This window comes from Cricetulus griseus, assembly GCF_003668045.3.
Source record: "Cricetulus griseus strain 17A/GY chromosome 1 unlocalized genomic scaffold, alternate assembly CriGri-PICRH-1.0 chr1_1, whole genome shotgun sequence".
Lineage (NCBI taxonomy): Eukaryota > Metazoa > Chordata > Mammalia > Rodentia > Cricetidae > Cricetulus > Cricetulus griseus.
In genome coordinates, this window is record NW_023276807.1 from 158,301,929 (window position 1) to 158,325,394 (window position 23,466).

At 41.7% G+C, this 23,466-nt stretch overlaps 1 long non-coding RNA gene across 6 annotated transcripts in view; it reads right to left on the reverse strand.

Moving 5' to 3' along the window:
* LOC103162502 overlaps positions 1-23,466 on the reverse strand; it is a 105,569-nt gene that overhangs the window by 13,795 nt on the left and 68,308 nt on the right. For 5 of the 6 annotated variants that reach the window (XR_004772498.1, XR_004772494.1, XR_004772497.1 and 2 more), the window contains one exon: positions 23,159-23,252. This is a non-coding gene — a long non-coding RNA (uncharacterized LOC103162502). Of the gene's footprint in view, positions 1-23,158; positions 23,256-23,466 lie in introns of all 6 variants that reach the window. The other variant, XR_004772495.1, reaches the window with a different exon arrangement.

Below are 23,466 nucleotides of genomic sequence, written 5' to 3' on the forward strand. Positions count from 1 at the left end.
GCCTGCAGGATATCCTAGCAGGCCTTATGGAGCCTGAAGATATATCAAAGAGCTCACATATCCAAAAAGACCAAGTCCCAGGAGCCTCCACAGTCTTGGCTAGTAGTAGATGATAGAAATGGCACTCTACAGCTTCCAAAAGTTAAGACATAAAATTTCTGTGTATATCCTACTTTCTTGGAGATACTTTCACTATTTCAAGGCAGTTGTATATTTCAAGGAAGTCTAAGATAAGCTATTTTACAGGTATAAGAACATGAGGTTGATCCCTAGTGTCCAAGTTATTTTTTTTTATTGTTGTTGTTGTTGTTTTAAAACAGACACAGTGGGTATGGATGGATCTGTAATCCTAGCACTGGGTAAGCAGAGAGAGGTGGAATTCTGGGGTCTCTTTGGCTAGTCCATCTAGCTGAATCAGTCAATTCTAGGTTTAGTCTCAAAAAATAAGGTGGAAAGCAACTGAGAAAGACACCACTGTCTATATATGGCTTCCAAATGTACCTGCACATTTACATGTGCACACACAAATAGATACGCACAAATAAATAAGTAAATAAATGAAAAGACCTATAAAAAAGTATGCTTATTAGAACAACTCAGCAGAATAGAATTCTGGCTTGTGCCATATAACATTGTTTTGTGCATACATCAAATAAGACAAAATAAAATGAAAATAATAGCTTCATGGCCAAAAGTAGGGAAAAGGGAAAACTTTTATCAATGGCCATTTTGACCATTCCATCAAATCAACCACTTACAGACTACCCATGCATCAAAAACTGTTACTTGAATTCTTAGACTAGGGTTATTTTATCATTGCTTCTCCACCCCTTAAATATCTTAACAAATTCGTTTTTACAAGACCCTCTTGAGATCTTAATAAACTTGGCCCCACACAAGTTAAGTCACAAATATGATGAAGAAGCTCCTTGTGTTAGTTTGGTCATCCTAGATTACAAAAACAAAAAACAAAAAACAAACAAACAAAAAAACACTAACCATAGACCTGAAATTATTCATACAAGTGATATTATATCAGTTGTTTTTTAATGTATTTATAAATATGTACATGTGAATATGTATGTATGAATATGTAACAATTCTTAATGAAAAAAAGAGACCAATGAATTTGTAAGAGGGCAAGGGATGATATATGGGAGTGTTTGAAGGGAGGGGAGGAAAGGGGGATATAGTGTATTTTATAATCTCAAAAAACAAAAGAAATATTTTTAAAATGTCTGACCAAAGGTATAAATACAAATCAATACATTTTTCTGTTTAAAAATTTTTAAGGAAAAAAATAACCAAAAAGGTGCTTTAGAATTTTTAGTTCTTTTTCTCCTTCCATTTTGCAAATTCACTGTGGTTTGGGTGGAATGGTGGAGACAGGGTATGCCCTATGGTGGAAAGCACGTGTCTGTGTGTGGTAGCAGCTATGATTCATGGGCCTTCCAGTTGGAAGATAACTAAATCTGGCTGCCAAGATGGGAAGTGCGAAGTGACTAGGTCATAGGGTGTTGCTGTGTTGAATTAAACATTGCTTTGTTTGTTTGTTTGTTTGTTTTCTGTCTAGACATCCTGATCAGTCTGGAACTGCTTGGAATCAACATCGTTATCTTCAGCAGTCTTTTGTCAGTGGTTGCCTCACACTCCTCCTTGTCTTTAGCCTCTTCTTGACCACTGTCTTCATCCTCACCCTTTTTCCTGAATCTTATCATTAGCCTCCAGTTCTGCATTTGCTTCTGAAGAAAGGATTCAGGGTGGGGACGCTCTTCCGCTCTCCTCCCACACAACTTCCTCTTCTTATGTCCTTGATGGTGATCTTAGGGCTGGTGTTTTTGATGCTGACAGTGATGCTGTGCAATGGATTAGTTTTTAAAATGAGATTTGGGCTACACAGAGAAGCCCTGTTTCCAAAACAAAACAAAAACAAGACAAAAAAAAATGAGATTTGGGGAACCCTAGCTTTATGGGGGCAGGGATGGGCAGAAAGGGGTCGATTATGATGGAGAAGACACACAGCTAAACTGGCTACTGTGAGCTGGAGTGAGAGCCATGTAAGAAGATGGGTCTCAGAGCAGACTAAAGTGAATCTTTAGGAAGACATGAACAAGGTGTAAGGAAAAAAAACTACAACGGAGAGTCCATTTCCCTTGAAACCAGTATTCATAAGGATGACACTGTCATTCCAACCTGAAGGTCCAAGAGTGCAGGGCTGTTTACTGGACCTAGAGAGTTTATACTGGAAGGAGTAGAGAAAGGAGCTACATCATCCAGGATGGAGATCAAAACATGTTTACAAAACCCTGTAACATCCAGCCACAGGGAAGTGGCTGCTCAGCAGCTCTCCATCCAACTCCAGTTTCCAATATGATGGATATTCCTTACTTCCTAAACACAGACAGAAGGGGGGTAGAAGGAAGGAAGGGAGAGAGAGACACACAGAGAGAGAGAGAGAGAGAGTTTTAGATGTCAACCTCCCAGGGCACAGAGCAAAACGGGACCAGGCCTGAGTAGCAGTACAAGGTACAACCAGGAAAACACTTGAGACGCCTGCTGGGCAGCAGTTGCCCAGCTGCACATACAAGCTCAGAAGATTCTATTTGAACTAAGTTATCTGACATTTCTCAGAACCACTGGTTACAAGTGGCTCCTGGGATGCCCAAGGCAGCTCAGTACTACGAGAAGAGATGATCATATTGAAGGGACCAGCTCCCCATTTCAGCAGCCATAACAGCCTAACACGTGCTTGACTGACCTTGCCTTGGTCACTAGGAGGTCAGATGCCTGCCTCATGGCAGGGAACCAATCAGAAGTTAGCTGGTGGTGCTGTGTTTTTCGGCTCTGGGTGTGTTTTACGGACAAGTGCTCAGCAATGACATGTAGAGCATAGCAACCACCCTGGGAGGGTCTATGGGCCCTAACAACCAGTTGGCCAATCAACACAGGGCAAGTCCTCCAAGCCTGGAGGCACACCAATCCTGAGCCTGTGCGTACCCCTAGACACCCCCCTTACGCTGCCCTATAAGATATCTATACCGTGGCTTCTCAGCATGTGTTGTTGTGTGTGTGTGTGTGTGTGTGTGTGTGTGTCCCCGACATCTGCCATGGTGGATGGATGAAAGGCCGAGCTAACATGGGGTTAGCTCATTAAACAACTGCAATAAAAGACTTATTGCTTTTGCATCGAAATGGGCCTCTTGGTGATTTGGGGATTCAGAATTTGGGCACAACACATATCTCATGGTTTACACTGGACCATGGCCAAAGACAAATTCAGTGGCATCCAACAGTGACTAGAAAGCAATAGTCTATGGCCATTGAGCCATAAGGGCTATAAATACCGGAAGCTATGTAGGCATTCTTATCAACTTTGATAAGAAAATAAACTAACTTGGAATAATTAATTTTAGAAAAAATAGACAATATTTCTTACGTTCTATATTATAAATTATTATTTCCCTTGGCTTTGTGTTATTTATCTTTATAATCCATATTATATTCAATAACAGAAAAAATAAAACTATTATTAGAATGAAGGTATATCAAAACCCAGCTGCCTGCTGTTTGTAAGAACTATATTAAATAATACTTTTTAAACAGTTTAAAGCAAAAGGCTAAATTATATGTGAGAAACATCTACATCAATTAAACAGAGTGATGTTTCAGGACCAGAAAGAATTCTAGCAATAAAAGGGAAAGGGACAGGGCTGGAGAGATGGCTCAGAGGTTAAGAGCACTGACTGCTCTTCCAGAGGTCCTGAGTTCAATTCCCAGCAACCACATGGTGGCTCACAACCATCCCTTATGAGATCTGGTGCCCTTTTCTAGTGTACAGATATACATGGAAGCAGAATGTTGTATACATAATAAATAAATAAAACAAAAAAAGGGGAAAGGGACATCATGATAAACGCACCATGTCATCAATAACACATAACTACAAATGTGTATATACCTGATTTCGCCTTCAGAAATGCTCGAAATTGGAACGGGACAGGACTAAGAATAGAAATAGGCAAGCTCAGAGTAATATTTGGGAATTTCCACTCATCTCTTTTACCAGTCAGTATAACTGCTAGAGAAAACTAAGAGTCTAGAAGAATGGGAAGGCAGTATTAAGGAAGCTGATGTAGACATTGATAGACCATTTATAGAATAATTAGTTCAAACTCACATTATTTTCAGATGAACATGGTACATTCACTAAGACAGACTCGGATGGACTAGAAAAAGCCCAAAGAAATTTAAACCTTTGAAGTCCTGGAGTGTTCTTTGAACACAACAAAATAAACCAGTAATTGCTGATGAGGGGATTTTGAAAAACCTTCAAGTATTTGGATAGAAAACATACTTCCAAATGATTCACTGGTTAATCTATCACAAGAAATGTTATGTTAGATTTTATCTGAATAATAATGAAAATGCAACATGGCCTTACTTATAGAATGTAGGTACTACAGTGCCACGAGGGAGATTTCAAGCATTCAGGTTTCTATTATGAAAAATAAAGGTTTAAAATCAATGTTACAAGATTTAACATTAAGAATCTAGAGAAAGGGAAAAGAAATGGACTCAAAGTGAGCAAATGCTTAAAAAATGAGCATATGAATAAAATCAATTAAATCAATAAACTAATCATTCACGAGGGAAAATAAAGATGGTTCCTTGAAAAATTATTTACCTTTGAATTAAACCACTCAAGGGGGGAAAAAGACCCAAGTGATTATAAATGAATAAGGAGCCATTATTTCAAACACCAAAAGACAAGGAACCCATTTCTGGGTGTGTAATTCTGCCAGTAGAGGGCTTGCCTTTCATGTTCACTTCCCAGTACTTCATAGCCCACATGGCAGTCCACTCCTGTAATCCCAGCACTCAGGGAGAAGGCAAGAGGACCAGCAGTCCAAAGCCATCATCATCTTTGGTTACAGCAGGGACTGGAAGCCAGCCAAGAGTATGTGGGACCTTGTTTGAAAAGAAAGCTGTTATAAACAGATTTATGCAATATGTTTGACAATTTTCAGCTTTTATTTTAGAACTAAAATCCAGGCATTAAAAAAAATTGTTTTATGTGAATTTCAAACCAGGGCAAATGACTGAAAAGAAATCATTGGTTACTTTATTATCTGTGGATGATAAAGAGTCAAAGGGAAGCTCAGAGAGTGAAAGAAAAGAAATGCCCCATACTTGATTGAGACAGTGAGTGAACAGGGGTTCTGTGTGTGTGTGTGTGTGTGTGTGTGTGTGTGTGTGTGTGTGTGTGTAAAAGTCACCAGACTGCATGATATTTTAGCCAAAAAGTCATGAAGCTATCATAACTTTCTGTTTCACATGAGCAAGCTTTATTGTGTATGTATTAAATCCCAATAAGATGATTTTAAAAACAAAGAACAAATATAATAAAGGGTTTTTATAAAGACAAAACAAAATCACAGAAATAAACTCATAAAATATTAAAATGTGTGACTGAAGAGATGTTCCATATTATTAAAATGTCAAATATGGAAGACAATTTTCAAAAGTATAGACTGTCCAAGAAAATGAAAAATGAAGGGAAAATAACCAAAATCCCTGAGATCTTCCTGAATATAAGGAAAACTCAAATCTTCAATTTGAAGTGCTTTATCAATGGATTTTTTTATTCATTGGATTTATCCATTGAAATCACTTATAAAAATAGCTTGCTTTCCTTATATGTCTGTTCTAATATGATCAGCATGACGCTTCAGGTCTTGGTATAAATAAATACTAAGTCTCACACTACCTAGCATTACCCACCCTTTTCACAGTGTATATTTGTCTGTGTAAATGCCTGGGGAAGTACCATGATCATGCCATTGCATCGTCTCGGGAACTTGGCTTCTTCAGCTCTCAGGTTCTGGGCCTAAAAGAATAGTTTAAATCTAGAAACCAGACACTGAGTCATGACAATAGAGTGACTGCTGTCAACCTGTGAGTCATCTCAGCTGTATTTCTTCCCCAAGGACACTTTTCTACGGTCAGTGCCACAGTTTGCTACAAATCAGACCTGCCTGTTAGCCTTTGTCTTTGTCAAACACTAAGACAGTTGAGTTGCATCTACCTGACTTCTAATCAAGTGTCACCACCTGCCCACTATATAAGTGCCTGCTGGGCTGCAGAAGTCCTGTCATCAATGAGCCCAGTTCTGTAATGGCATTTGCTACCGCCCAACACTAAAGTTCTTACTGCTGCTGGCATTCTTCTCTCCAGGGAGGCTCTTCCAGAGCAGGGATTCCATCTGGGATTTTCACATAGTGCCCATGCTAACATATATACTCCTCACAGATCCATTCTTCTCATCTGCCATCTGCCGGAAACTCTGGCACTTCTTTCACAACTAGTGCGAGGGATTGCTCTTTATATGCTAAGAGGCGCGCTAAGAGTGTGTTTGCATCACACCCTGGCATCCTTGCTTGGATTTGAAGTCAAGCATCCTAGAAGAGTCTTCCAAGTTGGTAAATTCCAGTTTCAAGCAATATGCTCTGCTCTGCGATCCAGAGCTTTCAGAAGTTCTCCTTCCTCCACTTCTCTCCTCTTGCTTTCCTCCCTCCTCCAGTCTTCCCTCCTCCTTTGTTTTGCATATGCTCTTTATCAAATGCAGCATGTTTATCCCTGTGCTAAGGACTACACAGAGATTATCATCTTACTAGTTAGGAATCTGAGCAAGCCCTTAAGAAGAAAATACAGATTGAGGAATTCAGGATGAGCAGTGTTACCCAACCCCTCTCCTAGTTCTTCACCAGTCTGTACCTAAACGCCCTCCTATTCCAAATTCCATCTTTTTAGCCATGACTCTATTTGTTGTTGCCTCTTTCTTGACCAGTCTCTATTACTGGGAATACAAATGCCTGAACAATGCTTTTGTGAAAGGATTTTTTTTAACCATTGTGAAATACATGTTTATTCCGATACTTCCAACCAGTTATGCAACCATTTCATGAGACATTGCCAGATTAATTTTACACAGTTTCTAAAGAACTGTGCCTTTTTTATGGTTTCAAGTTGAAAACTCTTTCATTTTGAAATGAAACGAATTTGTGTCTGCTTTCTACCCATTTGCTTCAGCTTGAAAGCTCACTCCCCAGCCTGCGCTAATACTCTGGGCCAGCATCAACAGGTCTTCCAGATGTCGGCTGCTTAGAGCTGTAGTCTCCCATCTTTCCCAGAAACAGTTTCCCTATGGGCGCCGGGTCCTTATCGAATGCTATTGGCTCTGACACCCATGCTTCTCCACAAAAGGGGTGGGTAGTGGAAGCAGGATGCTGGAGAGACTAGAAATCATTGCTCTGGGTCTTCGGTAGTCTTTGCTAACATATACAAGATCCTGGCTTCTGTCTCTGGCACTGGGAGAAAATCTAGGCAATTCCATGCCATAATCAGGGAGAATCTTGGAAACAGGTTATAACAGTATAGGCTGGGTAATATTTTATAGAAATTTTATTAAGGTTGTTATCATATTGTGTATACAACTCTACTATATTCAAACTCAAGGCAGAGCTCTGCTCCCACAGCCCAGCTAAAGACTCCCTTTGCTGTATTTCTGCTAAGTACAGGCTGGAATGATCTCTTAGACCTCTTTGAAGCTTTACCACACAGATGAGGGCTATCTAGCGTCACCTTTGCAGCTTAACATCCTGCATTTGTGTAGCCTCTGAAACAGACTGGGCACACCATGCACTTTACATTGCTATTCTACATAATGTACTGGGCATGGGAGATATCTGCAAGTAGAGTGATTTTGTGTTAGTATCATAGATATTTTAGAAATAAGCCCCTTTGCTCTCTGGTGTTTCCGCATTCTCTAATAATGATGCAATTTTTATCTTTCTTAGGTCTCCCATGATGCTGACATCCTTATCTATCCTATATATTTTTCATTTTGTACTTCCTCTCTTGTGTAACTGTGCCCTGGGAACCCTAGGCAGTTTAGTTTATTAGTGGTGATTAACACAAACTGGGTAAGTTCCATATAAGGCTAACAGCTCTTGTAGCTATGCTCAATTTTTTTTTTACTATGATTAAGTCCAACAGATCTGGGGAAATTATGATTTATTGTCTATAGTGGCTAAAGACAAATCTAAAAAATGGTTTAAAATATTATTGCACAAAGTATGGACCATGGTCCAACAGCATCCATGCTATCTGGGAGCTTGTTAGATAGACGTTTCTCATGCCCTGCCCAGGTACTGGGGATTAATTTGAATTCTGGTACAATCTGTAGATTGTTCCCATGAATATTTACATTTCAGAAGCATGAGTTTAAAAAATAAAATAATTTTGTGGGGAGTCTATGTAAGGGTGGCTCTTGGCTGTTCCTGTCCTGGGCCAGGCAGTAGGATGGTTCCTGGTTGTCCCTGTCCTGGGCCAGGCACTATGTTTCATACTTCATACATTTCTAACAACCCTATTAACTCTGAAGGTGTAATTTCTGCTTTATAGATGGGAATCTGAAATTCAGACATTAACTTGTGCAAAACCATCGTATAACTAATAATGTTGATCTTGGATGCTTCTCTGTCTGCCTTGAAGTTATCTCTTAGATTTTATCCTGAAGATGATACCTGGCCATGGGTGTTCCTGACTACTGCTCCAGAACACACAAAGAGCACTGAACCTCTGTCCTCTGCAGCTCTCAAACCAGTGGCTGACAAGGCTTAGGACCTGCATGCCCCAACTTCCTGAGCACTCTGGGAGATACCTTTGTGCAACATTTTGCATTATATATTGCTCAGGTTTCCTGCAAGACTAATTTCCAATTGACCACCAGTTTGATGAACCTTTTACTAGTCCTTCTTTCACCTCTCAGAAAAGTAAGCTGGGTTCCTGAGAGACTAGTCATACCATACTTCTAAAGAGTACTGTCAAACGAACAGCTAGCTTCCCTCACACCTAGGAATAGAGATGTACTTTAGACGGACAACAGCTGAAAGACACATGTCTGTCATGTTTATTAAGTGAAGTGTGTATCGTAGGGGAACCCAAGGGAAAGGTTTGAACTATTTCCTCCTCCGTTCTATAGGAATCTGCCATGGGTTCAGACCTGCCATCTCTGCAGATCAAAACACTGACCCTCTCGTCTTTTGCTTACAATTATTTTCTCTGAAAGAAACAGACAAGTGTCACTGGGACATGTGTGGCTCTGTCCCTCCCATTATTATACAAAGAAGCAAAAGTTCAACATGTAAAATCGAGCATCTCATCTCTACATCAAGTGCTGACATTTGTTCTCAGCACCAGCATTAGGACAGATGTGTGTTTAGTGCACAGATGTGTGTTTAGTGCACAGATGTGTGTTTAGTGCACAGATGTGGGTTTAGTGCGGCAGATGTGAGTTTAATGCAAGGCCATACACTTTCACTTCACACTCAGGCAGGGTAATTATGTTGCCAGTTGTGTCTGTACTAATGAAAACCTCATCCAGATTTTTCCTGGCACAAGAAGAAGAGGTCAGGCTAAAAGAGCTGCAAGAGACAAAAAGCAAACTATCTTCTGGAAAAACCAGATTAAACAAATGCTGGCGTTTCTAGGATATCTGCGGAAGCTGATGTAAAAGGCTAGGAGCAGGAGTAGCAGACCGGGTAGGCTAACAGCAGAGAGCAGAAGGCAGGCATCAGCAACTAGATGCCCTGCAGTTCATCACAAATTCACCCTTGCACAGGAAAAAGGTGTGATGGCAGAGACAGTATGCTCACTGGAAGCCAGAAGGACTACTCAGGGTGCCCAGAGACTTAGAGCAAAGGGATATCCTGCCTTGACAGCCATTCTGCCTCAGACAAGCGAACAGACTGCCTACCAGAAGACATCAAGCATTTATTTACCAACGATTTACTCTCCACCTGGCTCCAATAGAAGGAGGTGTCATTGTCTTATTTCACTAAATCTGTCATTGCCTCTTTATCACAAATGAGATTAATTTTCCAGGCCCTACATTCTGGAAGGTGCTGAAGTGGGACCTGAATCTCACCTGTAACTCACAAGGTCTTGACCATAACATGGAACTCCCTATCAATCAAAACAGTCCTGTGCCCTAAAAGGCATGATGAAGCAGATCCTGTGAGGAAGGGAACCTGGGAAGAAGTGAAAGTGGAAAGGCTGTGTGCTTATGGTGCAACCCTTGGTGGACAAAGTTCCCCATTCCTGAGCTGTGGGGGCTGGAGGTTGGGGCAGCAGAACATAAACATGCACAGACCTTGGGGACCCTGTGTGGGGTTTTTCCTGTGCCCGTGGTGCTGTGCAAGCACATTTTCCAGGGATTTTCAGCATGAATGTCTGGACTCTACACATTTCCATGTGCTGTGGCTCAAAGTGCCTTCCAGAGAGAGCAGAAGCTGAATAGAGGGCCAGGCTCTCACAGCTCAGACCCACACAGCTCTGCTCTCTCCTGTTATCATCTAAATATAGACATATGGATAAGAATCAGTTTGCAGAAGGGAAGATTAGGTGTTCTGTTTTTTGGAGACAGAGTTTCTCTCTGAGTAGCTTTGTAAACCAGGCTGGCATCAAACTCACAGAAATCTGCCTTCGGACTGCTGGGATTAAAGGCGTGGGCTACCACCACTTGGTTGGGAAGATCAAGTTCTTAAACACCTCTGGGCTGTCACTTCAAGCTAGAAGCCCATGAGTTACACATAGGCACTACTAAGACATTCACCTTGTTCCCCCGACCAGGCACAATGATAATCTTGGTGTTTAGATTTCAATATTCTCTATACAACAGGCTTATATCAGTCTCTGTGTTTAATGAGTCTGTTTTATCAAGTGTTCATATCAAGAGAAACAATCCTTGCTGGGATAACTCAGATACGATGTAGTCAAAGTATTTTGTGTCTTCCATCCATGTCAGAGACAGAATTAATTGTTCTTTTCTGTGCCTCCCTACCACATCCAAGAGTTATCCGAAATCCACCAAGTATAAAACACAATGGATCTTTCCCTCAAAAGACATGATCTAGAAGGTAAGAGAAACTAAATAATTCTCTGTACCTGCCGTGGCAGCTCTCATGTTCCACTTCATGTGGCAGTGATACCAAAGAGTGTAGACAGCTGTAGGCAAGGAAGTAGTCAGACTTGGCCTTATGGGAATGAAAACTACTAGGTGAGTGAAATAACTCCCACACAGAGAGACAAAGATCACCAACAAATCCTCCACTGTGGGACAAAGCTTTTGGAAGGCAGAAACTTGGGTTCCCCAGTATTTCTCCTGAGGCCTCTCTTATCCCACATATTTGTTTGATATCAGAATCTTGTTGTCAAATTCTCAGACCTTCAGCTTATGATTCAAGTGGAGAATCCAGCTCCAGTTTGATAATGGAAGGATAATAGAATTCCTCCTGTAGAAAGAATTCTAGTGAAAAGATGTATCAGCAAGGAGTGTTTGTACAGTGAAATGTGGGTGGCCACATGGGACAACCTAATCTTCACTGCAAATAGATACAAAAAGTTCCCTGAAGTATCTAGGGTAGGAAATGTCCGCTCCCAACTCTCGCTTACCAGCCCATTCAGGGTTTAGGACAGTGTAACTGTTATGAAAGCAAATCAATGCATAAAACTTGGAAGAGTGAACATCCTTCTTCAGACCACGTGGCTTAGAAACTGAGCTGGCCTGTTGTAGCCATGCCAGCTCAGCAGCTACGGATAAGCTGCCACCTCTCAGGCTCTAGTTTTCTTTTTCCTTTTAAAAGAATGGTTGTTGGTGAAAGGGAGACAGCTTACTGGGGAAAATTCTGGCTCCATGTAGCAGAGACTGGAGGGTCCTGGCAGCTTGCTGGGCAGCCGCTTTAACCAACTGATTAGCTCCAGGTTTGGTGAGAGACTTATTTTTTTTCTATGTTCATTGGTGTTTTGCCTGCATTTGTGTCTGTGGGAAGGCATCAGAAACCCCAGAACTGGAGTTGCAGACAGCTGTTAGCAACCATGTAGATGCTAGGAATTGAACATGGGTCCTCTGGAAGAGCAGCCAAAGGTAACCCAACATTGCCCTCTGACCGCCACATGTTCCCTTAAACCGGCAGATGTACACACACACACACACACACACACACACACACACACACACACGTATGAACACAGAGAAACACAAATAATGAATTAACTTAAATCTTTTTTTATGTGTATGGGTGCTCTGCCTGCATGTGTGTCTGTGTGCCATGTGTGTACCTGGTATCCAAGGGAGGCCAGAAAAGGGTGGTAGGACCCCTGGGACTGGAACCGCTATGTGGGTCCTGGGAATTAAGCCTGGATCTCACACCAGGCAGTCAAGTGTTCTTAACCCCACTAATTGATTTTTAAAAAGACATACTATTGTGATAAAATTTAAATAATACAGAATTTCCCACCTTCAGTGAAAGGAAATATATTCTTGTGGTGTGAAATCAAGAAACTTAAGAGTTATTTTTCAAGTTATAGCTTCATTTTCTTCCACTTAAACATAAAATACTTCAAGGCGTCTTATCTTTCAATCTCCCAGATTCAGACTATGATTCCTTGGCTCTTTTGTTACCTGATTTCAAACACTGATATTAAATATAGTAACCCCTCTCTCTACAAATTGATAAACACATGGTTTGTAATCTATCCAGAGACCTTTTATAGAGTGGAGAGACAATGTTTCCTCTTCTACACAAGGATGTAAGCAGCAGCTGAAGCAAGAGAACAGAAACACTGTGACTGGGTTGTGCCATCACCAAAAGAGAGGCCCCAAGAAGAGACAAAAATCACTTTCAGGGATGTGTCCAGAGGCAGAAATGTGAAGGCTCGCCTCAGACAGCCAGATCTGGCCAGTGACACCAGAGTGAGAGACAGCAATTCTGTTTTAGTTCCTTGGCTTCTTTATGTAGTGTGTGTAGGGGTGCGTGTGGGTGTGCACGCACACATATGTGTATGCATGTCGAGGCCAGGCAGGGTCAATGTAAGACGTCTTCCTCTATCACTTCCCCACCTTGGTTTTGGAGACAGTCTATTTTACTGAATGTGGGGCTTGCTGATGAGCTTGGATTGGCCAGCAAGCCCAGGGATGCTCCTGTCTCTGCCTCCCCAGCAGCAGGTTATAGGCACGTGTCGCTGTGGCTTTTACATGGTTACCTGGCATCAAACTCAGGTCTCCGAGCTTTAGTGACAAACACTTTATTGACTGAACCATCTCCTGGTCTTCTTCTTTGTCACCTAGAATATGAACAACCTTTTTACATGTTCAGTGTCTCTCCAACACTGCAAAAATCTCTCCTACCTGCAGGACCTTGGGCATCAGTAAGGCATGAGGTCTCACTGAGATGGGAATCAGTCCCAGCTGCTAATTGCTGGAGGTTGAAATAATTTTGAAAAACATCACAGCCCTTCTGAGCTTTGTTGTTGTCAAACAAAAAACCAGGGACAAAGTCAGAGCTTCCTTTTCTGTCCCAGCTGCAGGTCTCCTTCCTGTCTCCCTCGACATCTACTCTCCTAGACACAACCTGACAACCTGGCTTTTACTTTCCAACTCATCCAAATCCTTGTTATCTTGACTTCTTCACTTTAAAAAAATACCAGCTCCCCAAAGAAGGCAAAAGTCAACTACACACACACACACACAGAAATCCCATAGCATTTTATGAATGCATGCAATGTCCAGAATAGACATATCCACAGACAGAAAATAATCTAGTGGTGTTTACAGTGGGGACCCGGGGGTTTCTTTTGAGTTATTGAAGTGTTTCTAGGTTGTCTGTGGTCATGGCTAAGTATCTGTGAATTTCCTAAAAACAACTAAACAGTATATTTCAAATGGGTAAATTATACTTATGAATTACATATTAATAGGACAGCTAAATACCATATGAGCATTATGACGAGGGTACATGCTATCTAGAGCTTACCAGTGGGCTGAATTCTAGTTCCTGGGTTGGAATTTGCTTAAATTTGAAAAGTAGAGACAGCTCCTATAAAAAGCCAACTTCCTGATATCAGAATCTCTAGTATAAACATTTACACTTTCCTGCCTGCAGATAAGCTCCTGGCAGTTGGTGGCTTGGGGTCCCTTGAGATGGGACCTGAGCTCTCACAGGCACCTCATCTTGCTGATGTGTCTTTATCAAACTATTACTTACATGGGGGTTATTATCTGCTCAATTAGATCCTTACTAATTCAACAGATCTTTGTACAGTGTGCCCTTCCTCCCTTTGCTGCTCACAAGTCTGCATGAGCTTTCACCACAGCCTTCTGCCTTCCCCTTCATCTCACAAGTCTCTTCTGTTGTTATTATTGTGAAGTTTTTCACTCAACTAAACCATCTTCTGTCGATTCTGCTGCTTTTCCAAGGCAACTGGTACATTTCTCCCATTCATTTTAGCCCACAAACATGGCCAAGGGCAGTCCATATTCACTGCCATTTCTTTGCCTCCCACACAGTGAGCTGGTTCCGATTTTGGCTTCTCTTACTGTACTGAAAGCTCCTGTTACAATTCACTATGAGAGACTAGTAAGAAATCCAGTCTAATACATGTCTCTCGAGTCTCAATGCCTTGCCACTAAGAAATACAGAAAAACTAAATGGAAAAGACCCCTCCCTGTGCTCACCTAGTGTAGGAATTTTGAACCCCTATGGAATGTTACGTTTCTCAGGCATAACTTTCCTGACATTTTGTAGCTCTCTTTCTGGGACTAACTGCTCTGGGTCTGACAGCTCATTCAATAAACAATCAATAAAGTCATGCTGTGTGGAGAAAGGCTGTCCTCATGGAGTTTTCAGCCAGCTGAAATACTACAAGGATGTAGAATTGCCAACATGATATAACTGCTGAATAAAACACGTTTCTCAGAGAACATACAGCAAAGGAGGTGACTTGTGCCAGGTGGGTGGTGAGATTGGAGGAATCACACCTGGAAGTCACAGTTGGATTCTATTAATCCTTTAACTCTCAAAGAGTAGAGGGACAGGGAGAGAAAGGGGAGGAGGGGAGAGACAACATTCTGGATAGTGGGAAAACAGCCAAAATACTATATGAACAGCATGAGAAAGGGACTAAAATATATAGAAGTGGAGGAGAGATGAGGCAGAGTCTCCTTGGTCATAAGCACAGTTTTGTTATCCCAAGGGCATAGCATGATGTTGAAAGTATAGAGCAATAAAAACATGATCACTACAGCACCCCCAACAACTACAAAGTTGCCACCGCCACATGCGGCATCTAGAGATGTAGGGACCCATAGAAAAGAAAGAGACGTTGGAAATAGATTGTTCATGTGGGATAGGGGAGAGCTGATCATGTTGCCAGAGTCTACAAATATTTAGGTGGTAAAATCAATAGCAAAAATACGAGTTCTGTGGATGCCATGAAACCGTCAAACCATGTGCAGCTTTCCCAGCTCCCCTGGGAAATACTCATGTCTGGGTTAAGGCCAAAGACACTATTGGCTATAGTGTTGTCAGGGTCGCAGCTTTTGAAGTAAAGAACAAAGACCTAAAATGTTTCCTTCTGGACAAATACAGTAATTTAACAATGATAGAATCCCTTCCAGGTCAGAAGTCAGAGAAGAACCAGAGTCAGATGAAGGAAGGTGTTGGGAGATCTTCTGGCTCGGGTCTCGAGCTAGATTAGCAAACAGGGCTCTTCTGGCTTGCTTTAGGTCCAAGCTTTCAGCTCTGGGATTTGATCAGCAATCAATACAGACATTGTACTCAGCTGAGTGGTGACGGGCAGTTCCTAGGGCTGCCTTTCCAGCATTATCTCCTTCCACACAGTTCCCTCCCTGTCCCTTGTTCAAGCTAGACTCGTGGTTGATCAGGCATTGCCTCCAATGGCAGAGGAAGAAGAGGCGCATGGGACAGAAGGGGGCCAGTTCTGAATGTGCCCCACCCTCACCTGGCATGCTTTTCCCCTGTGCTGCCTTCGTACTTTGGTGAGGCCCTTCATACACTATGCACCTTCTGCACATTTTAGTGCTAGCCTGTCCTCTCCTTCAACCCCAGAGACAGACAGACAGACAGGGGGTGTGGGGCTGCAGGGCAGTGCACAATCAGACTGGCAGAGGACCATTGCAGCTCTCTTTAAGCACTGTGAGAACCAGCTTGTAGCAAGGATGGAGTAGAAGGAAAACTGCCCACCTGGAATGGACCCTTAAAGGTTGGAGTTGTTATTATTTTCTATGGTGTGAGTTAGTTTGTGTTTTGTTGCTATTGCCTAGGGGTTTGGTGAGATGGTCTACTGAACAATGAGGCCACCTTCTCCTTATAAATCCCACTCCCCACCCCCTTGGTGATTAAAACCGTACATCCCAACAATGGAACTCAAAGGCAGTTTTTATGGTGGCAGGTTTTCCCATGTCCTTGACTTAGGACACTGTATTCATGTTTAATTCAAAGCTCAGAATGGTAACATTGCCATGAGGCCTATGGTAGCCTTTAAATATTATTTATTGGGCTATAATTGTACTACAGTAATAAGATGTTTGTTGATAGTGTGCAAGACTCTGGGTTCCATCCCCAACACCATAACATGCAAATAAATACTTTCTCAAAACAGCTGGCTACCCAGGATTGGAACCCAACCTCTGATGGACACTCAGCTTTGCAGCTTCTCAAATGGCACAATTCTGTTCACACCACCTTAGTTTGTCATTTTACCAATAAACTTTATATTCATCAGTTAATTGATGAAAGTAATGTGAGTTCTTTAAAAGACTAGCAGCCTACTGAGGGCCATGCCAGGGGGCTGGAGAGATGGTTCATCAGTTAAGAGCACTGAATGCTCTTCCAGAGGTCCTGAGTTCAATTCCCAGCAACCACATGGCCGCTAACCATCTGTAATGGGGTCTGATGCCCTCTTCTGGGCATCAGATATATATGTAGGTAGAACACTGATAGACAAACTAGATACATAAATACATACAGCAAAGAAGGAAAGGATGAAGGAAGGAATGAAGGAACGAAGGTTATGCCAGGAAACTTCTGTAATGACATGGTTTCAACAGGCAAACAATGGGAAATCCATGTTTTCCTCGGTGGCTATGTGCAATCAAACTTAATTTACGGTGTCAGAAAACAGTTCTTCCAACTTGTTTCAAAGCCTTCTAAGTTTCTACATCATCAGCAAAAGTTACATGTCAGATCTGACTTCCTGGGGCTGAGGGATGCCCAGGAATCGGCTGAGAGAACCTGATTACTGGATTACTGCCTCAGAACAGCTATCAACTGCCTGGGGGAGCTGCTGTCAGGAAGGAACCACCGAGAAGAGCTGGAGGGGCTGCCAGAATCTTCTGCCCTTTCAGTCAGTGCCAGGAGACAAGTTGGGAGTTCACATCCTTCCTTTCCTATACTTTTCTCCCTTTCCCTTCTCCATGGGAAAAAAAAAAAAACCCGATAAGGAGATAGATAATGCTTCACAGTCCAAGCCTGTCGGTTCAGTGACTCCAGGCCTCAGCCTGCTTTTAAGGCAAATGTAATTTACATCTGTCTAGAATGAGTTTTCAGACGACAACTTCTTAAGAGCCGATTCTCTTCTTCCACCATGGGTCCCAGGAACAGAACTGAGCTCTCCAGGCTTGTGTGGCAAGCACTTTTACCTGCTGAGCCATCTTGCTAATCCCATTGCACATTTATGGAATGGATAATTTACCTCAGTGAGAGGAAGGTTTTCTTTATCCCAAGATGCTGACAATATGTTCTTTACCTTCTGAGCTCTACTAATTTACTATTGACCTTCAAGAAGGCCAGCTACTGTGAACTTGGGAGAGGCACAAAAGAGGCAACATCTACCAGCAATTATTCCTCACATTGACTAGAAGTAAGAGCAACTGGCTCTGGCAAAGGGTGTGAAGCCATCAGTCCTTTACCCTGGGGTGAATGTCAGAGCACACCCTCAGGACAGTGCCCTACACTGAGAAACAGTGGCCTTTGATGGACTGCTGGGAAGCCATATTTTCTAGGCTTTGGTCAAGCCACTGGTTGTTCCATTTGGGAATAGAATACTGAAGCAGCCTTCTGTAAGCTTAGCCCTTTGTGGGATAATTTTGCAGATTAAGGAAACTTTTATAACAGAGAAGAAAATCTACACAGCAATTTTAAATTGAACAACAACAAGAACAAATAGTATAGTGTGGCATCATAGGTCCCACACACAAACGGTAAGCCCGGCTACAGTAGGCAGAGCTGACAGGTGGGAGGTGAGATAGATGCTCGGTCCTCTTGAGCAGGTGACAGATAATATGAAACCACACTGTGTTTCAGCAGGATGAGGCCTCTTTTTCTTAGTCACCCCTAACTCAGGGGGTTAGTACTGAAACCCCCAACAAGGTTTTCCTGCCTGACTCTCTGAAAGCACACACAGTCATGCTTTGTTAAGTTAGTCAACAATGCTGAAATAGAATCCAGTAAATCTTGTGTCTTTCTTGCTGGCCCAGTCAAAACAAGAAAAGGCTGCTAAGTCGGAACATTCCTCTCCATTAATAAAGGTCCCTAGTTTCACTTCTCCATGTCATCATTCATTTGAAGTCAGTCCGCAGAGAGCCCAGGGGGTAGCAGGAACTCTCACTGAGTGTGTGCTATGTGCCGGGGTATGGTGAAAGGAAGACAACAACATATGGCTTACATGCTTCCTGCAGAGCCTCAATGAGGAAACACATGTGTAAGAATGGAGAGCCACTGTCGTCTCCATGGAGATGGTGTGCAGTATACCCATCACTCAAAGGAAGGCAAGACCCACTATTTTATTTGGGCCCCTTCCAAAGGATGGCCACCATTTCCTATATTGTGTCAAACTCTCTGTGTGTGACCAATGCAGCTTCAAACAGCTCCTCTGCTTTATCTCATGCAGTTCTGCACTAAGTAGCCCTTTAAAGGTTAGAAAACCAAGGGCCAAGGAAACAAGTAGACAGGATAGCCACGAAACTAGTAAGAAGCAGCAAGCAGAAGCAGGGTTCCAACTTGCCTGTCCTTTCCATTTCTGGGGTTCTACCGTAATTGATGGAATGCAAGGGCATTGTGCAGGAAATCATCCAGGGAGGGTGACTCCAGGAAAGATAGCAGTGTGTGACTGGCTTCAGGCGGCAACCTCTTCTATTCCTGTTGGTTCAACTCTGACCCATACTTGTCACCAGCTTGAGTTGGCTGTTTCCAAGGGACTCTTGCACTCAACTCCATTGTCACTTCATTGTTTAAAGGACTTTGAGACTATGTAAGGCATCAGGAATGTGCCAAGAGTATTTTACCTCACTTCCTTTGACTCTTTTTCTCTGTCTTCAATTTACAAAGAATAAAAAAGAAATGTCTCTTTCACTGATATTGTGACATCCACATGGATTATCCAGCATGTTCTCCCACCCCTTTTTGCAACTTTAATCTTTACATAAAAAGTTCTAGTGAATAATCAAATGTAGATTTGGAAAAATACTGGATTATACTATTTCTCATCCCCACTCCTATACATGAAGCAGAACCCAAACCACTATTAAGAACAATGGCTCCTAATAACGAGGAGAACAGATTGGGCCTGACCTCTAGGACCACACCTCCTGCCCACCCAGACTACAGCCAGTACTCTGGTAGTAAAGCATCATTGCTTCCCTCATACTCCAGTTAGCTTAGTACAGCCAGGCATATTATCAATTACGCTGGACCTAACAGAACACCAGCTTTTGTTTTGTAGCCCAGGATGGCCTTGAACTCCAGATTAGCACGTCTCAGCTTCCCACATGCTGAGATTACACGAGAACACCACGAGCCCATAGGAATTTTCTTTGGAATCTGTAACCTTGTCTGACTTGTCATTTTTGTGTACATATGTCATCAGTGAAGTTTCTTTGCAAAATGAACTATCAGATGGTGTTCTGGCCTTTAAGCAAGCTGCTTGCTCTAGGTTTTGACATAAATCTTGCCTCTTTGTGCATTCTCGTGGATTCTTCCTCTCATATAATTTTTCTGTTTAATTCCTTAGGTTTTGATGCTCCATCCCTAGTTCTTCAGACATAGTTTGGGTCTTGACCATCCCCCACAAAGACCCATGAATGTAACAGTTTGGAAATGATGGAACCTTGCAGAGGTGTGTCCTCTGTGAACTCTGAGTCACTGAAGGTATTCCCCTGGTGGGATTATAGGGTTCCTGTCCCTTCACTTCTTTGTTTCCTCGATTGCTTTAAAGTGGGTGGAGTTAGCTCTACCCCAGGTTCCTATCATGAGCTACGGCCTCATCATGAGCCCAAAAGCAGTGGGACCAATCATGCAAGGGTCTAGAACCTCCAACTCTGAGCCAAAATAAGCTTTTCTTCCTTATGAACATCTCAGACATTTGCCACAGTAATGACAAACAGGCTTATACCCATGCCTCTTCAAACATAAGCAATCCTCCTAGCACTTCCAAAGCCATCCCCTATCTCTACCATGAAAATGACTATGAAGTTGCATAGGTAAATCAAAGCCAGGAAGACGAAGTTGAAAAGTTCCCCTTTACAACTACCAGAAATGAAAATTGGGCCCCATGGTTGATACAATTTCCTCTGAGACACATCTATTTCCAGCCTGTCTAAGATTTCTATTTAAGGTTTCTGTGGCTGGAAAAACCACAGACCGCCATAGATCACATCCCTTTTGTCATTTACAGAAATGCATGGGAAGACTTCTCTTGAATTGCAGGTGGGATAGAAGAAATTGGCCAAAATTATATCAAAACCTTCATGACTTCAAGGCTGAACACTAAGTGCTTGATATAAAGCTTGTAGTTGGAGGTATTTGGGAAGGACCAGCTCTTTCACTGAGTCATAAAGAAACTTAGAAGGAAGCTCATGCATGTGTCTCAAGTGCTTGCTGCTTCTTCCTGCAGATTTGACAGGTGTGTGGCTTCTACCAGGATAGTGACATCACTTTTCTCTTCATTCTCCGAAACACCTATTTATCATCTCCTATGGACCGAGAATGCATGGCCCGTGTAAATGCTCTATAAATAATGGCTGATGATGGTCATGAGCAGAAGAAAATTTTATTACTTATGATCACAGCCTTTCAGGGTTACAGGGGAGTTCCAAGATAATCACAAGCATTTGAAGTAGGTAGGATATATTTTTAATTTGGAAGAGAATACCATCCTAAATTTATATATAGATTGCTAGCCACCTACTACCCATGTCAGAAATGTCATTTTGGAGAATGTCTCTTTAGTACTTAGAATCCAACTTCCACAGAAGGAAAAAATCAGTCCTAGTTGTAGCAGTTCTATTCTTTTTTTTCATCCAAGAGAACAGTGTGTGAGCCAAGGGCAAAAGTGCTTGTTGAAGTTGCCATTTCACTTCAAAGAAATGAATAGTCAGGGGAATTCACAGAGGCAATTTATGGGAAGTTTGAACTCTAATAAATTCAATCTGTGAAAGAACTATTCCATGTGGTGTGTGTGTGTGTGTGTGTGTGTGTGTGTGTGTGTGTGTGTGTGTGAGATGTGTGTACGCATGTATGAGTATTCACACATGTGTGCATGCATGAACATAGAGGCCAGAGGTTGACTTCAGGTTACTTCCTCCATCACTATCCATGTTGCTTTTTGAGGCAGGGTCTCTCATTACATCTGGAGCTCATCAATTCATACTGGATGGCAAGCCCCAGGGATCCTTCTGGTTTTGCCTTCCACAGTGCTAGCTTCTGGCTCCTTTGAAAGAGCCTTAAACACTTTTATGGTGCCACCATACATTTAAATGGTGTTTATGAGCAGCTGACAGCATGCTTCTCGGTGGTCGAATGCACCTAGAAACTCCACAGAGTTGTGGCAATAAGCATGGCTCCCACCAGTACCTCCCCCATGAAGCTAGACTCCCAGGGAGCCATGAAATAGGATGGGGCCAGACACCTCTTTAATCCTTAGCCATGCTGTTTAGCAGAATAAAGACTCGTGAGGTCAGAAAAATAGAGGTATATAGTAAAGACAGATTCAGAAGAACAAAACTTCTAAACAGTTTAAAGTTTGTTTAAAAACATATGTAGGCTTTGGAGAGAAAATAAAAAGGATTTAAAAAGTCCTTAAAATAGAAATAGAGTATCTGGGCATGGTGGCACACATCTTTAATCCCAGTACTTGGGAGGCAGAGGCAGGCAGATCTCTATGATTCCAAGGTCAGCATGGTCTACAGAATGAGTTCCAGGACAGTCAATGATACACAGTGAAACCCTGTCTCAAAAAAACAAAAAAAAATAAAAGTAAAAAAATAAAATAATAAAAAAGCCATAAAAAATACACAGAGTCTGGATACTGTATGTTATTATGTTGTCTTTGAATTGTTTGATTGCTGAGAAAGGAACAATAACTGCTAAAAGACATTAGATTATACATGCTGCTGGATTAATCCAACTTATATATTTTGAAAATGCCTTACTTCAAAATTTAAGTCTAAGAACTTGTTGCTTTAGAAAAGAGGTTCTGCTTTTGTTTCCACAGAAGATGAAAACTGGGAATTCCTTCCAGACTAATATGGTTTCATTAAACAAGAACCCCTGATGCAGTGGCCCAGGTGATCCAACATTCAAAACAGCTGAGGTCATGCAGCCTCACAGACTACTACAACCAGGACTTGGGCATGGTTCTGGGTTTTCTCAAGATCCTCTTGGGATTGACAGTGCCCCCAAACAGCAGGTAGTAGTTTGGAGAGAACTATGCCCACATTCCCAAATGTTGTTTATAAATGTTTGTTTTCATTTAAATTGGGTTGGTTATAAATGGTTAATAATCACAGTCAATCTCTTTCTAAAGAAAAACAGAGAATATGATATGGAAATGAATACTTTGCATGGGTATGCATTTTGGTTTATTGATACAAATTTAAGGTCAGTTTGTTATATGTGTATTTCTACTCTTGTTTAAGTATTGTGTTTATACAGTTTTTTTTAATGTAATGTATAGTTAAATACAGATTATTGATAGTCACCTCTAATAGTCAAAACTTATGTTAGGTTTTCTAGATAAACAGATATATATTTCAAATGGATAGGTATTCTTCAAAACCTTTCAAAGAACTACAGCATATGGCATTTAAAATGCTTAATTAGAGTTTTTCATGACAAAGAGACACAATTGCTCCTAGCAACACCAATTATGTCAGAGAGGAAGATGGGCATCGAAGAAAGTCAATATAAAGTTTGCCTTAAATGTGGCAAAACTGGCCTATTGGGCAAAGAACTACCCTTACCTTAAATGCTGACAGTAATCATGCTGTCCAAACTGGATAAGCAGGTTACAAAGGAAAGTGACTTGCCAAGAGACAGGATGATCCTTCAGGGTTCCTGCTTTACAGAAGAAAGCAACTGATGAACTTTGTCAATGCAAGACAGAACAGATCTTCAAATTTCCTACACCATTAAAATATCTGCCAGACACTATGACTTATGGGCTGAAGATAGATGCCCCAACATTACAGAGAGACTTTGGTTGACTGTCCAGGAAGTGAGATGACTCTGTCAATTATAGAGTTTATATATTATCCTTCTGGGGTCTTTC